General features: G+C 45.2%; 10 non-coding genes across 10 annotated transcripts; all 10 read left to right on the forward strand.

Annotated features, from left to right (window-relative positions):
* The first annotated feature begins 440 nt into the window (after positions 1–440).
* LOC113104878 (5S ribosomal RNA) lies at positions 441–560 on the forward strand. Its single transcript, XR_003292175.1, has one exon. It is a non-coding gene; the product is annotated as a 5S ribosomal RNA (ribosomal RNA).
* A 3,958-nt stretch (positions 561–4,518) lies between these two features.
* Positions 4,519–4,637, forward strand: LOC113104906 (5S ribosomal RNA). Its single transcript, XR_003292202.1, has one exon. It is a non-coding gene; the product is annotated as a 5S ribosomal RNA (ribosomal RNA).
* Positions 4,638–5,147: 510 nt separating this feature from the next.
* LOC113104907 (5S ribosomal RNA) lies at positions 5,148–5,266 on the forward strand. Its single transcript, XR_003292203.1, has one exon. It is a non-coding gene; the product is annotated as a 5S ribosomal RNA (ribosomal RNA).
* Positions 5,267–8,718: 3,452 nt separating this feature from the next.
* LOC113104909 (5S ribosomal RNA) lies at positions 8,719–8,837 on the forward strand. Its single transcript, XR_003292204.1, has one exon. It is a non-coding gene; the product is annotated as a 5S ribosomal RNA (ribosomal RNA).
* A 514-nt stretch (positions 8,838–9,351) lies between these two features.
* LOC113104910 (5S ribosomal RNA) lies at positions 9,352–9,470 on the forward strand. The gene has a single exon (XR_003292205.1). It is a non-coding gene; the product is annotated as a 5S ribosomal RNA (ribosomal RNA).
* Positions 9,471–10,132: 662 nt separating this feature from the next.
* Positions 10,133–10,251, forward strand: LOC113104936 (5S ribosomal RNA). The gene has a single exon (XR_003292230.1). It is a non-coding gene; the product is annotated as a 5S ribosomal RNA (ribosomal RNA).
* Positions 10,252–10,898: 647 nt separating this feature from the next.
* On the forward strand, positions 10,899–11,017 carry LOC113104883 (5S ribosomal RNA). The gene has a single exon (XR_003292180.1). It is a non-coding gene; the product is annotated as a 5S ribosomal RNA (ribosomal RNA).
* A 236-nt stretch (positions 11,018–11,253) lies between these two features.
* On the forward strand, positions 11,254–11,372 carry LOC113104912 (5S ribosomal RNA). The gene has a single exon (XR_003292207.1). It is a non-coding gene; the product is annotated as a 5S ribosomal RNA (ribosomal RNA).
* An 803-nt stretch (positions 11,373–12,175) lies between these two features.
* LOC113104913 (5S ribosomal RNA) lies at positions 12,176–12,294 on the forward strand. The gene has a single exon (XR_003292208.1). It is a non-coding gene; the product is annotated as a 5S ribosomal RNA (ribosomal RNA).
* Positions 12,295–12,804: 510 nt separating this feature from the next.
* On the forward strand, positions 12,805–12,923 carry LOC113104914 (5S ribosomal RNA). Its single transcript, XR_003292209.1, has one exon. It is a non-coding gene; the product is annotated as a 5S ribosomal RNA (ribosomal RNA).
* Positions 12,924–15,000: the final 2,077 nt, after the last annotated feature.

A 15,000-nucleotide genomic window follows, 5' to 3' on the forward strand; every position in this document is an offset into this window, starting at 1 on the left:
AGTAACAAGTTTGGGCCTGGTTAGTACATGGATGGGAGACTGCCTGGGAATACCAGGTGCTGTAAGCTTTTTGGACATTTTTCACTAGTATATAATAATTTTGCCAAAAAATAGAGTCAATGCCCGATCTCTGAATCTTAGCAGGTTTAGGTCTGGTAGCACTTTGATGAGAGACTGCCTGGGAATACCAGGTGCTTTAATCTCTTTGGAAATTTCACGAATTATATAATAATCTTTCATTTTAAAAAAAAAAAAAAAAAAAAAGAGTCAATTGCCCGATCTCTGAATCTTAGCAGGTTTAGGTATGGTTAGCACTTTGATGAGAGACTGCCTAGGAATACCAGGTGCTTTAAGCTTTTGGGTTTTCTTTCCTACTTATATAATGTACTGGCGATTAGATTGGCTGGTCTTTAAATAGCCCTCTCTTTGCTGCTGTCTTCGCTTACGGCCATACCAACCTGGCTATGCCCGATCTCGGTCTGATCTCGGAAGCTAAGCAGGTTTGGGCCTGGTTAGTACTTGGATGGGAGACCGCCTGGGAATACCAGGTGCTGTAAGCTTTTTGGACATTTTTCACTTAGTATATAATAATTTTGCCAAAAAATAGAGTCAATGCCCGATCTCTGAATATTAACAGGTTTGGGCCTGGTTAGTACATGGATGGGAGGACTGCCTGGGGAATACCAGGTGCTGTAAGCTTTTTGGACATTTTTCACTTAGTATATAATAATTTTGCCAAAAATAGAGTCAATGCCCGATCTCTGAATCTTAGCAGGTTTAGGTCTGGTTTAGTGTCACTGGGTGACTAATCCGGGCGGAACTGTAGTGTGGGAAATATTTCCGCCCGGACCAATTTAAGTGAAACATAAGTTCTGTTCCGGTTGGCCCAAGGTGGGGAAATTATCCAAAATACATGTCAGGTGTGGGAAGAGGATGTGTTGGATACCGATTGGAGGATCGGGAAGGATGCAGTGATATAAAAGGGGCTGGTTTATGAACAGGAGTAGGGTTTTTTTGTTCTGCTGTTGTTCCACGGGATACGGAAGTGGCTGGTTGTGGCGTGGATGTTGCGATTTACGGGCTGCAACGGAGAATCCAAGGAAAATGGATATTGGAAGTGCGGAGGAAGTTAAGTGATCGACCTTTTGTATGTTGTGTTTACCTCTTATTGTGGATTGAGTTGAAGGAGCGATCCTACGTTTGGAAGGCCCCTGAGTGAAGGAGATCATTGAATTCGTGTTGGGAGAGGACAACACTGTGCACTGGTGGGTGAAGACTTTACGAACATTTCTTGTATATTGTGGAGAGTGAATGATGGATGTGGAGGGAGACTAACCGCCTTTAAGAAAGGATTCCGACTGCATATCTCTCCGTAGCAGTGGAAAATCCCCCCCCCCCCTCTTGTGTTGATCTGATAATCCTCAGTGCTTGTGTGTTTACTCAGTGTTGATAGTAGTGCCTTGCGTTGGAGATCGCTGGGAAAGACGGAGAGACTCCGGTGTACGATATATCTGCCTTGCTGTGGTCTGCCCTCCTGCCTTTGTCCATCTGACCCGCCCTGTCAGGACTCTGAGCCCGAAACGGGAATACACCACCGATCTTCTTTCACTGAGTGTGTGGAGTGTGGTGAGTGCTGCTATATTGAAGTGTACACACGAGAAGAATTGTAGTGCCTTTGTGGTGTGTGGTGTTTGTCCGTGGTTGTGTCCCTGGTCGTAGGAAGAGGCCTGACGGAGAGGAGTAGTGTATTGGTGGCAACCACAGTTTTTACCTTAAGTAAGCTGGAGCTCGGACGTGTTGGAGGCGCCTCTGGAGGAGGTTGGATGACGTTGCCCACGCAGCAATCTCTGTAAGCTTTTAAATCAAAGCCTTATCCTTTTTATCCATGTGACGTTGTGTCATTGGCCTTGTCGGCAACCACCGGCCCTGTGCGTGTCGTCTGTGCTGTTTATTTGACGAGGGAAGCGAAGGACAACAGCCGATCCTCCCCCGTGTGCCCCTTGTCAAGCTGGGCGGGAAGCCCAGTATTGTTTGCAGTCTCACCTGTAAGGCCCACCAGCCGTCAGTCATCGACTAAACCCGTATCTGCTTGGAATACAGACCTCTGAATATCTTCAGTGGTGAGTAGTGCATTAACAGCCCAGCCCCGTGAATACTCACCCGTGTAGTGAACACTGTACTTACTTGAGAGCTAGAACCCCTGCACGCTAACAGCTCAGCCCTGTGAATACCCACCTGTGTATGGAACACTGTACTTACATTGAGAGCTAGAACACCTGCACGCTAACAGCTCAGCCCTGTGAATACTTACCTGTGTATGGAACACTGTACTTACATGGAGAGCTAGAACCCCTGCACGCTAACAGCTCAGCCCTGTGAATACTTACCTGTGTATCGAACACTTGTCGGCAACCACCGGCCCTGTGCGTGTCGTCTGTGCTGTTTATTTGACGAGGAAGCGAAGGACAACAGCCGATCCTCCCCGTGTGCCCCTTGTCAAGCTGGGCGGGAAGCCCAGTATTGTTTGCAGTCTCACCTTGTAAGGCCCACCAGCCGTCAGTCATCGACTAAAACCCGTATCTGCTTGGAATACAGACCTCTGAATATCTTCAGTGGTGGAGTAGTGCATTAACAGCCCAGCCCCGTGAATACTCACCCGTTGTAGTGAACACTGTACTTACTTGAGAGCTAGAACCCCTGCACGCTAACAGCTCAGCCCTGTGAATTACCCACCTGTGTAATGGAACACTGTACTTACATTGAGAGCTAGAACACCTGCACGCTAACAGCTCAGCCCTGTGAATACTTACCTGTGTATGGAACACTGTACTTACATGGAGAGCTAGAACCCCTGCACGCTAACAGCTCAGCCCTGTGAATACTTACCTGTGTATCGAACACTGCACTTACCTGAGAGCTAGAACCCCTTGCACGCTAACAAGCCCAGCCCTGTGATACCCACCCGTGTATCGAACACTGTATTTACCTGAGAGCTAGAACCCCTGTACGCTAACAGCCCAGCCCTGTGAATACTTACCTGTGTATTGAACGCTGTACATACCTGAGAGCTAGAACCCCTGCACGCTAACAGCTCAGCCCTGTGAATACCCACCTGTGTATGGAACACTGTACTTACATTGAGAGCTAGAACCCCTGCACGCTAACAGCTCAGCCCTGTGAATACTTACCTGTGTATGGAACACTGTACTTACATTGAGAGCTAGAACCCCTGCACGCTAACAGCTCAGCCCTGTGAATACCCACCTGTGTATCGAACACTGTATTTACCTGAGAGCTAGAACCCCTGCACGCTAACAGCCCAGCCCTGTGAATACTTACCTGTGTATCGAACACTGTACTTACCTGAGAGCTAGAACCCCTGCACGCTAACAGCCCCAGCCCTGTGAATACCCACCTGTGTATGGAACACTGTACTTACATTGAGAGCTAGAACCCCTGCACGCTAACAGCTCAGCCCTGTGAATACTTACCTGTGTATGGAACACTGTACTTACATTGAGAGCTAGAACCCCTGCACGCTAACAGCTCAGCCCTGTGAATACTTACCTGTGTATCGAACACTGTACTTACCTGAGAGCTAGAACCCCTGCACGCTAACAGCCCCAGCCCTGTGAATACTTACCTGTGTATCGAACACTGTACTTACCTGAGAGCTAGAACCCCTGCACGCTAACAGCCCAGCCCTGTGAATACCCACCTGTGTATCGAACACTGTATTTACCTGAGAGCTAGAACCCCTGCACGCTAACAGCCCAGCCCTTTGAATACTTACCTGTGTATGGAACACTGTACGTACTTGAGAGCTAGAACCCCTGCACGCTAACAGCTTAGCCCTGTGAATACTCACCTGTGTATTGAACTCTGTATTTACCTGAGAGCTAGAACCCCTGCACGTCAACTGCCTAGCTCTTGCTTTAAACTTACCTGGAGTGGAGTCGGCGGGAAATTAAAGGCTGAAGTGGAGTGTTGTCGAGGAAGGGCTGAAGAGGGAAGTGTTCTTGAGACTGGAATCCGTATTTGTGGATAAAGAATAGTTCGAGTCATCATTAGTTTTAAAGTTCCTTACCCCTTTCCCCAAACTTTTAAACAAATAAAATTGTTACATTTTAATCTTGGTTGTCCGTCCATTCATTGGGGTGTTGTGGGACCTCCTCGAGGTGGAAGTTAGAGGGAGGAGCGAGACCCGTTGAATTGGTGGTCCGCTCCGGCCTGTGACATTAGCACTTTGATGAGAGACTGCCTGGGAATACCAGGTGCTTTAATCTCTTTGGAAAATTTCACGAATTATATAATAATCTTTCATTTAAAAAAAAAAAAAAAAAAAAGTCAATGCCCGATCTCTGAATCTTAGCAGGTTTAGGTATGGTTAGCACTTTGATGAGAGACTGCCTAGGAATACCAGGTGCTTTAAGCTTTTGGTTTTCTTTCCTACTTATATAATGTACTGGCGATTAGATTGGCTGGTCTTTAAATAGCCCTCTCTTTGCTGCTGTCTTCGCTTACGGCCATACCAACCTGGCTATGCCCGATCTCGTCTGATCTCGGAAGCTAAGCAGGTTTGGGCCTGGTTAGTACTTGGATGGGAGACCGCCTGGGAATACCAGGTGCTGTAAGCTTTTTTGGACATTTTTCACTTAGTATATAATAATTTTGCCAAAAAATAGAGTCAATGCCCGATCTCTGAATATTAACAGGTTTGGGCCTGGTTAGTACATGGATGGGAGACTGCCTGGGAATACCAGGTGCTGTAAGCTTTTTGGACATTTTTCACTTAGTATATAATAATTTTGCCAAAAAATAGAGTCAATGCCCGATCTCTGAATCTTAGCAGGTTTAGGTCTGGTTAGCACTTTGATGAGAGACTGCCTGGGAATACCAGGTGCTTTAATCTCTTTGGAAAATTTCACGAATTATATAATAATCTTTCATTTAAAAAAAAAAAAAAAAAAAAGAGTCAATGCCCGATCTCTGAATCTTAGCAGGTTTAGGTATGGTTAGCACTTTGATGAGAGACTGCCTAGGAATACCAGGTGCTTTAAGCTTTTGGGTTTTCTTTCCTACTTATATAATGTACTGGCGATTAGATTGGCTGGTCTTTAAATAGCCCTCTCTTTGCTGCTGTCTTCGCTTACGGCCATACCAACCTGGCTATGCCCGATCTCGTCTGATCTCGGAAGCTAAGCAGGTTTGGGCCTGGTTAGTACTTGGATGGGAGACCGCCTGGGAATACCAGGTGCTGTAAGCTTTTTGGACATTTTTCACTTAGTATATAATAATTTTGCCAAAAAATAGAGTCAATGCCCGATCTCTGAATATTAACAGGTTTGGGCCTGGTTAGTACATGGATGGGAGACTGCCTGGGAATACCAGGTGCTGTAAGCTTTTTGGACATTTTTCACTTAGTATATAATAATTTTGCCAAAAAATAGAGTCAATGCCCGATCTCTGAATCTTAGCAGGTTTAGGTCTGGTTAGTGTCACTGGGTGACTAATCCGGGCGGAACTGTAGTGTGGGAAATATTTCCGCCCGGACCAATTTAAGTGAAACATAAGTTCTGTTCCGGTTGGCCCAAGGTGGGGAAATTATCCAAAATACATGTCAGGTGTGGGAAGAGGATGTGTTGGATACCGATTGGAGGATCGGGAAGGATGCAGTGATATAAAAGGGGCTGGTTTATGAACAGGAGTAGGGTTTTTTGTTCTGCTGTTGTTCCACGGGATACGGAAGTGGCTGGTTGTGGCGTGGATGTTGCGATTTACGGGCTGCAACGGAGAATCCAAGGAAAATGGATATTGGAAGTGCGGAGGAAGTTAAGTGATCGACCTTTTGTATGTTGTGTTTACCTCTTATTGTGGATTGAGTTGAAGGAGCGATCCTACGTTTGGAAGGCCCCTGAGTGAAGGAGATCATTGAATTCGTGTTGGGAGAGGACAACACTGTGCACTGGTGGGTGAAGACTTTACGAACATTTCTTGTATATTGTGGAGAGTGAATGATGGATGTGGAGGGAGACTAACCGCCTTTAAGAAAGGATTCCGACTGCATATCTCTCCGTAGCAGTGGAAAATCCCCCCCCCCCCTCTTGTGTTGATCTGATAATCCTCAGTGCTTGTGTGTTTACTCAGTGTTGATAGTAGTGCCTTGCGTTGGAGATCGCTGGGAAAGACGGAGAGACTCCGGTGTACGATATATCTGCCTGCTGTGGTCTGCCCTCCTGCCTTTGTCCATCTGACCCGCCCTGTCAGGACTCTGAGCCCGAAACGGGAATACACCACCGATCTTCTTTCACTGAGTGTGTGGAGTGTGGTGAGTGCTGCTATATGAAGTGTACACACGAGAAGAATTGTAGTGCCTTTGTGGTGTGTGGTGTTTGTCCGTGGTTGTGTCCCTGGTCGTAGGAAGAGGCCTGACGGAGAGGAGTAGTGTATTGGTGGCAACCACAGTTTTTACCTTAAGTAAGCTGGAGCTCGGACGTGTTGGAGGCGCCTCTGGAGGAGGTTGGATGACGTTGCCCACGCAGCAATCTCTGTAAGCTTTTAAATCAAAGCCTTATCCTTTTTATCCATGTGACGTTGTGTCATTGGCCTTGTCGGCAACCACCGGCCCTGTGCGTGTCGTCTGTGCTGTTTATTTGACGAGGGAAGCGAAGGACAACAGCCGATCCTCCCCCGTGTGCCCCCTTGTCAAGCTGGGCGGGAAGCCCAGTATTGTTTGCAGTCTCACCTGTAAGGCCCACCAGCCGTCAGTCATCGACTAAACCCGTATCTGCTTGGAATACAGACCTCTGAATATCTTCAGTGGTGAGTAGTGCATTAACAGCCCAGCCCCGTGAATACTCACCCGTGTAGTGAACACTGTACTTACTTGAGAGCTAGAACCCCTGCACGCTAACAGCTCAGCCCTGTGAATACCCACCTGTGTATGGAACACTGTACTTACATTGAGAGCTAGAACACCTGCACGCTAACAGCTCAGCCCTGTGAATACTTACCTGTGTATGGAACACTGTACTTACATGGAGAGCTAGAACCCCTGCACGCTAACAGCTCAGCCCTGTGAATACTTACCTGTGTATCGAACACTGCACTTACCTGAGAGCTAGAACCCCTGCACGCTAACAGCCCAGCCCTGTGAATACCCACCCGTGTATCGAACACTGTATTTACCTGAGAGCTAGAACCCCTGTACGCTAACAGCCCAGCCCTGTGAATACTTACCTGTGTATTGAACGCTGTACATACCTGAGAGCTAGAACCCCTGCACGCTAACAGCTCAGCCCTGTGAATACCCACCTGTGTATGGAACACTGTACTTACATTGAGAGCTAGAACCCCTGCACGCTAACAGCTCAGCCCTGTGAATACTTACCTGTGTATGGAACACTGTACTTACATTGAGAGCTAGAACCCCTGCACGCTAACAGCTCAGCCCTGTGAATACCCACCTGTGTATCGAACACTGTATTTACCTGAGAGCTAGAACCCCTGCACGCTAACAGCCCAGCCCTGTGAATACTTACCTGTGTATCGAACACTGTACTTACCTGAGAGCTAGAACCCCTGCACGCTAACAGCCCAGCCCTGTGAATACCCACCTGTGTATGGAACACTGTACTTACATTGAGAGCTAGAACCCCTGCACGCTAACAGCTCAGCCCTGTGAATACTTACCTGTGTATGGAACACTGTACTTACATTGAGAGCTAGAACCCCTGCACGCTAACAGCTCAGCCCTGTGAATACTTACCTGTGTATCGAACACTGTACTTACCTGAGAGCTAGAACCCCTGCACGCTAACAGCCCAGCCCTGTGAATACTTACCTGTGTATCGAACACTGTACTTACCTGAGAGCTAGAACCCCTGCACGCTAACAGCCCAGCCCTGTGAATACCCACCTGTGTATCGAACACTGTATTTACCTGAGAGCTAGAACCCCTGCACGCTAACAGCCCAGCCCTTTGAATACTTACCTGTGTATGGAACACTGTACTTACTTGAGAGCTAGAACCCCTGCACGCTAACAGCTTAGCCCTGTGAATACTCACCTGTGTATTGAACTCTGTATTTACCTGAGAGCTAGAACCCCTGCACGTCAACTGCCTAGCTCTTGCTTTAAACTTACCTGGAGTGGAGTCGGCGGGAAATTAAAGGCTGAAGTGGAGTGTTGTCGAGGAAGGGCTGAAGAGGAGTGTTCTTGAGACTGGAATCCGTATTTGTGGATAAAGAATAGTTCGAGTCATCATTAGTTTTAAAGTTTCCTTACCCCTTTCCCCAAACTTTTAAACAAATAAAATTGTTACATTTTAATCTTGGTTGTCCGTCCATTCATTGGGGTGTTGTGGGACCTCCTCGAGGTGGAAGTTAGAGGGAGGAGCGAGACCCGTTGAATTGGTGGTCCGCTCCGGCCTGTGACATTAGCACTTTGATGAGAGACTGCCTGGGAATACCAGGTGCTTTAATCTCTTTGGAAAATTTCACGAATTATATAATAATCTTTCATTTAAAAAAAAAAAAAAAAAAAAGTCAATGCCCGATCTCTGAATCTTAGCAGGTTTAGGTATGGTTAGCACTTTGATGAGAGACTGCCTAGGAATACCAGGTGCTTTAAGCTTTTGGGTTTTCTTTCCTACTTATATAATGTACTGGCGATTAGATTGGCTGGTCTTTAAATAGCCCTCTCTTTGCTGCTGTCTTCGCTTACGGCCATACCAACCTGGCTATGCCCGATCTCGTCTGATCTCGGAAGCTAAGCAGGTTTGGGCCTGGTTAGTACTTGGATGGGAGACCGCCTGGGAATACCAGGTGCTGTAAGCTTTTTTGGACATTTTTCACTTAGTATATAATAATTTTGCCAAAAAATAGAGTCAATGCCCGATCTCTGAATATTAACAGGTTTGGGCCTGGTTAGTACATGGATGGGAGACTGCCTGGGAATACCAGGTGCTGTAAGCTTTTTGGACATTTTTCACTTAGTATATAATAATTTTGCCAAAAAATAGAGTCAATGCCCGATCTCTGAATCTTAGCAGGTTTAGGTCTGGTTAGCACTTTGATGAGAGACTGCCTGGGAATACCAGGTGCTTTAATCTCTTTGGAAAATTTCACGAATTATATAATAATCTTTCATTTAAAAAAAAAAAAAAAAAAAAAAAAGAGTCAATGCCCGATCTCTGAATCTTAGCAGGTTTAGGTATGGTTAGCACTTTGATGAGAGACTGCCTAGGAATACCAGGTGCTTTAAGCTTTTGGGTTTTCTTCCCTACTTATATAATGTACTGGCGATTAGATTGGCTGGTCTTTAAATAGCCCTCTCTTTTCTGCTGTCTTCGCTTACGGCCATACCAACCTGGCTATGCCCGATCTCGTCTGATCTCGGAAGCTAAGCAGGTTTGGGCCTGGTTAGTACTTGGATGGGAGACCGCCTGGGAATACCAGGTGCTGTAAGCTTTTTGGACATTTTTCACTTAGTATATAATAATTTTGCCAAAAAATAGAGTCAATGCCCGATCTCTGAATATTAGCAGGTTTGGGCCTGGTTAGTACATGGATGGGAGACTGCCTGGGAATACCAGGTGCTTTAATCTGTTTGAAAAATTTCACGAATTATATAATAATCTTTCAATAAAAAAAAAAAAAAAAAAAATAGAGTCAATGCCCGATCTCTGAATATTAACAGGTTTGGGCCTGGTTAGTACATGGATGGGAGACTGCCTGGGAATACCAGGTGCTGTAAGCTTTTTGGACATTTTTCACTTAGTATATAATAATTTTTCCAAAAAATAGAGTCAATGCCCGATCTCTGAATCTTAGCAGGTTTAGGTCTGGTTAGCACTTTGATGAGAGACTGCCTGGGAATACCAGGTGCTTTAATCTCTTTGGAAAATTTCACGAATTATATAATAATCTTTCATTTAAAAAAAAAAAAAAAAAAAAAAAGTCAATGCCCGATCTCTGAATCTTAGCAGGTTTAGGTATGGTTAGCACTTTGATGAGAGACTGCCTAGGAATACCAGAAGCTTTAAGCTTTTGGGTTTTCTTTCCTACTTATATAATGTACTGGCGATTAGATTGGCTGGTCTTTAAATAGCCCTCTCTTTGCAGCAGTCTTCGCTTACGGCCATACCAACCTGGCTATGCCTGATCTCGTCTGATCTCGGAAGCTAAGCAGGTTTGGGCCTGGTTAGTACTTGGATGGGAGACCGCCTGGGAATACCAGGTGCTGTAAGCTTTTTGGACATTTTTCACTTAGTATATAATAATTTTGCCAAAAAATAGAGTCAATGCCCGATATCTGAATATTAGCAGGTTTGGGCCTGGTTAGTACATGGATGGGAGACTGCCTGGGAATACCAGGTGCTTTAATCTGTTTGAAAAATTTCACGAATTATATAACAATCTTTCATTAAAAAAAAAAAAAAAAAAAATAGAGTCAATGCCCGATCTCTGAATATTAACAGGTTTGGGCCTGGTTAGTACATGGATGGGAGACTGCCTGGGAATACCAGGTGCTGTAAGCTTTTTGGACATTTTTCACTTAGTATATAATAATTTTGCCAAAAAATAGAGTCAATGCCCGATCTCTGAATATTAACAAGTTTGGGCCTGGTTAGTACATGGATGGGAGACTGCCTGGGAATACCAGGTGCTGTAAGCTTTTTGGACATTTTTCACTTAGTATATAATAATTTTGCCAAAAAATAGAGTCAATGCCCGATCTCTGAATCTTAGCAGGTTTAGGTATGGTTAGCACTTTGATGAGAGACTGCCTAGGAATACCAGGTGCTTTAAGCTTTTGGGTTTTCTTTCCTACTTATATAATGTACTGGCGATTAGATTGGCTGGTCTTTAAATAGCCCTCTCTTTGCTGCTGTCTTCGCTTACGGCCATACCAACCTGGCTATGCCCGATCTCGTCTGATCTCGGAAGCTAAGCAGGTTTGGGCCTGGTTAGTACTTGGATGGGAGACCGCCTGGGAATACCAGGTGCTTTAATCTCTTTGGAAAATTTCACGAATTATATAATAATCTTTCATTTAAAAAAAAAAAAAAAAAAAAAGAGTCAATGCCCGATCTCTGAATCTTAGCAGGTTTAGGTATGGTTAGCACTTTAATGAGAGACTGCCTAGGAATACCAGGTGCTTTAAGCTTTTGGGTTTTCTTCCCTACTTATATAATGTACTGGCGATTAGATTGGCTGGTCTTTAAATAGCCCTCTCTTTTCGGCTGTCTTCGCTTACGGCCATACCAACCTGGCTATGCCCGATCTCGTCTGATCTCGGAAGCTAAGCAGGTTTGGGCCTGGTTAGTACTTGGATGGGAGACCGCCTGGGAATACCAGGTGCTGTAAGCTTTTTGGACATTTTTCACTTAGTATATAATAATTTTGCCAAAAAATAGAGTCAATGCCCGATCTCTGAATATTAGCAGGTTTGGGCCTGGTTAGTACATGGATGGGAGACTGCCTGGGAATACCAGGTGCTTTAATCTGTTTGAAAAATTTCACGAATTATATAATAATCTTTCAATAAAAAAAAAAAAAAAAAAAAAAATAGAGTCAATGCCCGATCTCTGAATATTAACAGGTTTGGGCCTGGTTAGTACATGGATGGGAGACTGCCTGGGAATACCAGGTGCTGTAAGCTTTTTGGACATTTTTCACTTAGTATATAATAATTTTGCCAAAAAATAGAGTCAATGCCCGATCTCTGAATATTAACAGGTTTGGGCCTGGTTAGTACATGGATGGGAGACTGCCTGGGAATACCAGGTGCTGTAAGCTTTTTGGACATTTTTCACTTAGTATATAATAATTTTTCCAAAAAATAGAGTCAATGCCCGATCTCTGAATCTTAGCAGGTTTAGGTCTGGTTAGCACTTTGATGAGAGACTGCCTGGGAATACCAGGTGCTTTAATATCTTTGGAAAATTTCACGAATTATATAATAATCTTTCATTTAAAAAAAATAAATAAATAAAAAGAGTCAATGCCCGATCTCTGAATCTTAGCAGGTTTAGGTATGGTTAGCACTTTGATGAGAGACTGCCTAGGAATACCAGGTGCTATAAGCTTTTGGGTTTTCTTTCCTACTTATATAATGTACTGGCGATTAGATTGGCTGGTCTTTAAATAGCCCTCTCTTTGCTGCTGTCTTCGCTTACGGCCATACCAACCTGGCTATGCCCGATCTCGTCTGATCTCGGAAGCTAAGCAGGTTTGGGCCTGGTTAGTACTTGGATGGGAGACCGCCTGGGAATACCAGGTGCTGTAAGCTTTTTGGACATTTTTCACTTAGAATATAATAATTTTGCCAAAAAATAGAGTCAATGCCCGATCTCTGAATATTAACAAGTTTGGGCCTGGTTAGTACATGGATGGGAGACTGCCTGGGAATACCAGGTGCTGTAAGCTTTTTGGACATTTTTCACTTAGTATATAATAATTTTGCCAAAAAATAGAGTCAATGCCCGATCTCTGAATCTTAGCAGGTTTAGGTCTGGTTAGCACTTTGATGAGAGACTGCCTGGGAATACCAGGTGCTTTAATCTCTTTGGAAAATTTCACGAATTATATAATAATCTTTCATTTAAAAAAAAAAAAAAAAAAAAAGAGTCAATGCCCGATCTCTGAATCTTAGCAGGTTTAGGTATGGTTAGCACTTTGATGAGAGACTGCCTAGGAATACCAGGTGCTTTAAGCTTTTGGGTTTTCTTTCCTACTTATATAATGTACTGGCGATTAGATTGGCTGGTCTTTAAATAGCCCTCTCTTTGCTGCTGTCTTCGCTTACGGCCATACCAACCTGGCTATGCCCGATCTCGTCTGATCTCGGAAGCTAAGCAGGTTTGGGCCTGGTTAGTACTTGGATGGGAGACCGCCTGGGAATACCAGGTGCTGTAAGCTTTTTGGACATTTTTCACTTAGTATATAATAATTTTGCCAAAAAATAGAGTCAATGCCCGATCTCTGAATATTAACAGGTTTGGGCCTGGTTAGTACATGGATGGGAGACTGCCTGGGAATACCAGGTGCTGTAAGCTTTTTGGACATTTTTCACTTAGTATATAATAATTTTGCCAAAAAATAGAGTCAATGCCCGATCTCTGAATCTTAGCAGGTTTAGGTCTGGTTAGTGTCACTGGGTGACTAATCCGGGCGGAACTGTAGTGTGGGAAATATTTCCGCCCGGACCAATTTAAGTGAAACATAAGTTCTGTTCCGGTTGGCCCAAGGTGGGGAAATTATCCAAAATACATGTCAGGTGTGGGAAGAGGATGTGTTGGATACCGATTGGAGGATCGGGAAGGATGCAGTGATATAAAAGGGGCTGGTTTATGAACAGGAGTAGGGTTTTTTTGTTCTGCTGTTGTTCCACGGGATACGGAAGTGGCTGGTTGTGGCGTGGATGTTGCGATTTACGGGCTGCAACGGAGAATCCAAGGAAAATGGATATTGGAAGTGCGGAGGAAGTTAAGTGATCGACCTTTTGTATGTTGTGTTTACCTCTTATTGTGGATTGAGTTGAAGGAGCGATCCTACGTTTGGAAGGCCCCTGAGTGAAGGAGATCATTGAATTCGTGTTGGGAGAGGACAACACTGTGCACTGGTGGGTGAAGACTTTACGAACATTTCTTGTATATTGTGGAGAGTGAATGATGGATGTGGAGGGAGACTAACCGCCTTTAAGAAAGGATTCCGACTGCATATCTCTCCGTAGCAGTGGAAAATCCCCCCCCCCCTCTTGTGTTGATCTGATAATCCTCAGTGCTTGTGTGTTTACTCAGTGTTGATAGTAGTGCCTTGCGTTGGAGATCGCTGGGAAAGACGGAGAGACTCCGGTGTACGATATATCTGCCTGCTGTGGTCTGCCCTCCTGCCTTTGTCCATCTGACCCGCCCTGTCAGGACTCTGAGCCCGAAACGGGAATACACCACCGATCTTCTTTCACTGAGTGTGTGGAGTGTGGTGAGTGCTGCTATATTGAAGTGTACACACGAGAAGAATTGTAGTGCCTTTGTGGTGTGTGGTGTTTGTCCGTGGTTGTGTCCCTGGTCGTAGGAAGAGGCCTGACGGAGAGGAGTAGTGTATTGGTGGCAACCACAGTTTTTACCTTAAGTAAGCTGGAGCTCGGACGTGTTGGAGGCGCCTCTGGAGGAGGTTGGATGACGTTGCCCACGCAGCAATCTCTGTAAGCTTTTAAATCAAAGCCTTATCCTTTTTATCCATGTGACGTTGTGTCATTGGCCTTGTCGGCAACCACCGGCCCTGTGCGTGTCGTCTGTGCTGTTTATTTGACGAGGGAAGCGAAGGACAACAGCCGATCCTCCCCCGTGTGCCCCCTTGTCAAGCTGGGCGGGAAGCCCAGTATTGTTTGCAGTCTCACCTGTAAGGCCCACCAGCCGTCAGTCATCGACTAAACCCGTATCTGCTTGGAATACAGACCTCTGAATATCTTCAGTGGTGAGTAGTGCATTAACAGCCCAGCCCCGTGAATACTCACCCGTGTAGTGAACACTGTACTTACTTGAGAGCTAGAACCCCTGCACGCTAACAGCTCAGCCCTGTGAATACCCACCTGTGTATGGAACACTGTACTTACATTGAGAGCTAGAACACCTGCACGCTAACAGCTCAGCCCTGTGAATACTTACCTGTGTATGGAACACTGTACTTACATGGAGAGCTAGAACCCCTGCACGCTAACAGCTCAGCCCTGTGAATACTTACCTGTGTATCGAACACTGCACTTACCTGAGAGCTAGAACCCCTGCACGCTAACAGCCCAGCCCTGTGAATACCCACCCGTGTATCGAACACTGTATTTACCTGAGAGCTAGAACCCCTGTACGCTAACAGCCCAGCCCTGTGAATACTTACCTGTGTATTGAACGCTGTACATACCTGAGAGCTAGAACCCCTGCACGCTAACAGCTCAGCCCTGTGAATACCCACCTGTGTATGGAACACTGTACTTACATTG

This window comes from Carassius auratus, unplaced genomic scaffold (assembly GCF_003368295.1).
Source record: "Carassius auratus strain Wakin unplaced genomic scaffold, ASM336829v1 scaf_tig00218250, whole genome shotgun sequence".
Taxonomy (NCBI): Eukaryota; Metazoa; Chordata; class Actinopteri; order Cypriniformes; family Cyprinidae; genus Carassius; species Carassius auratus.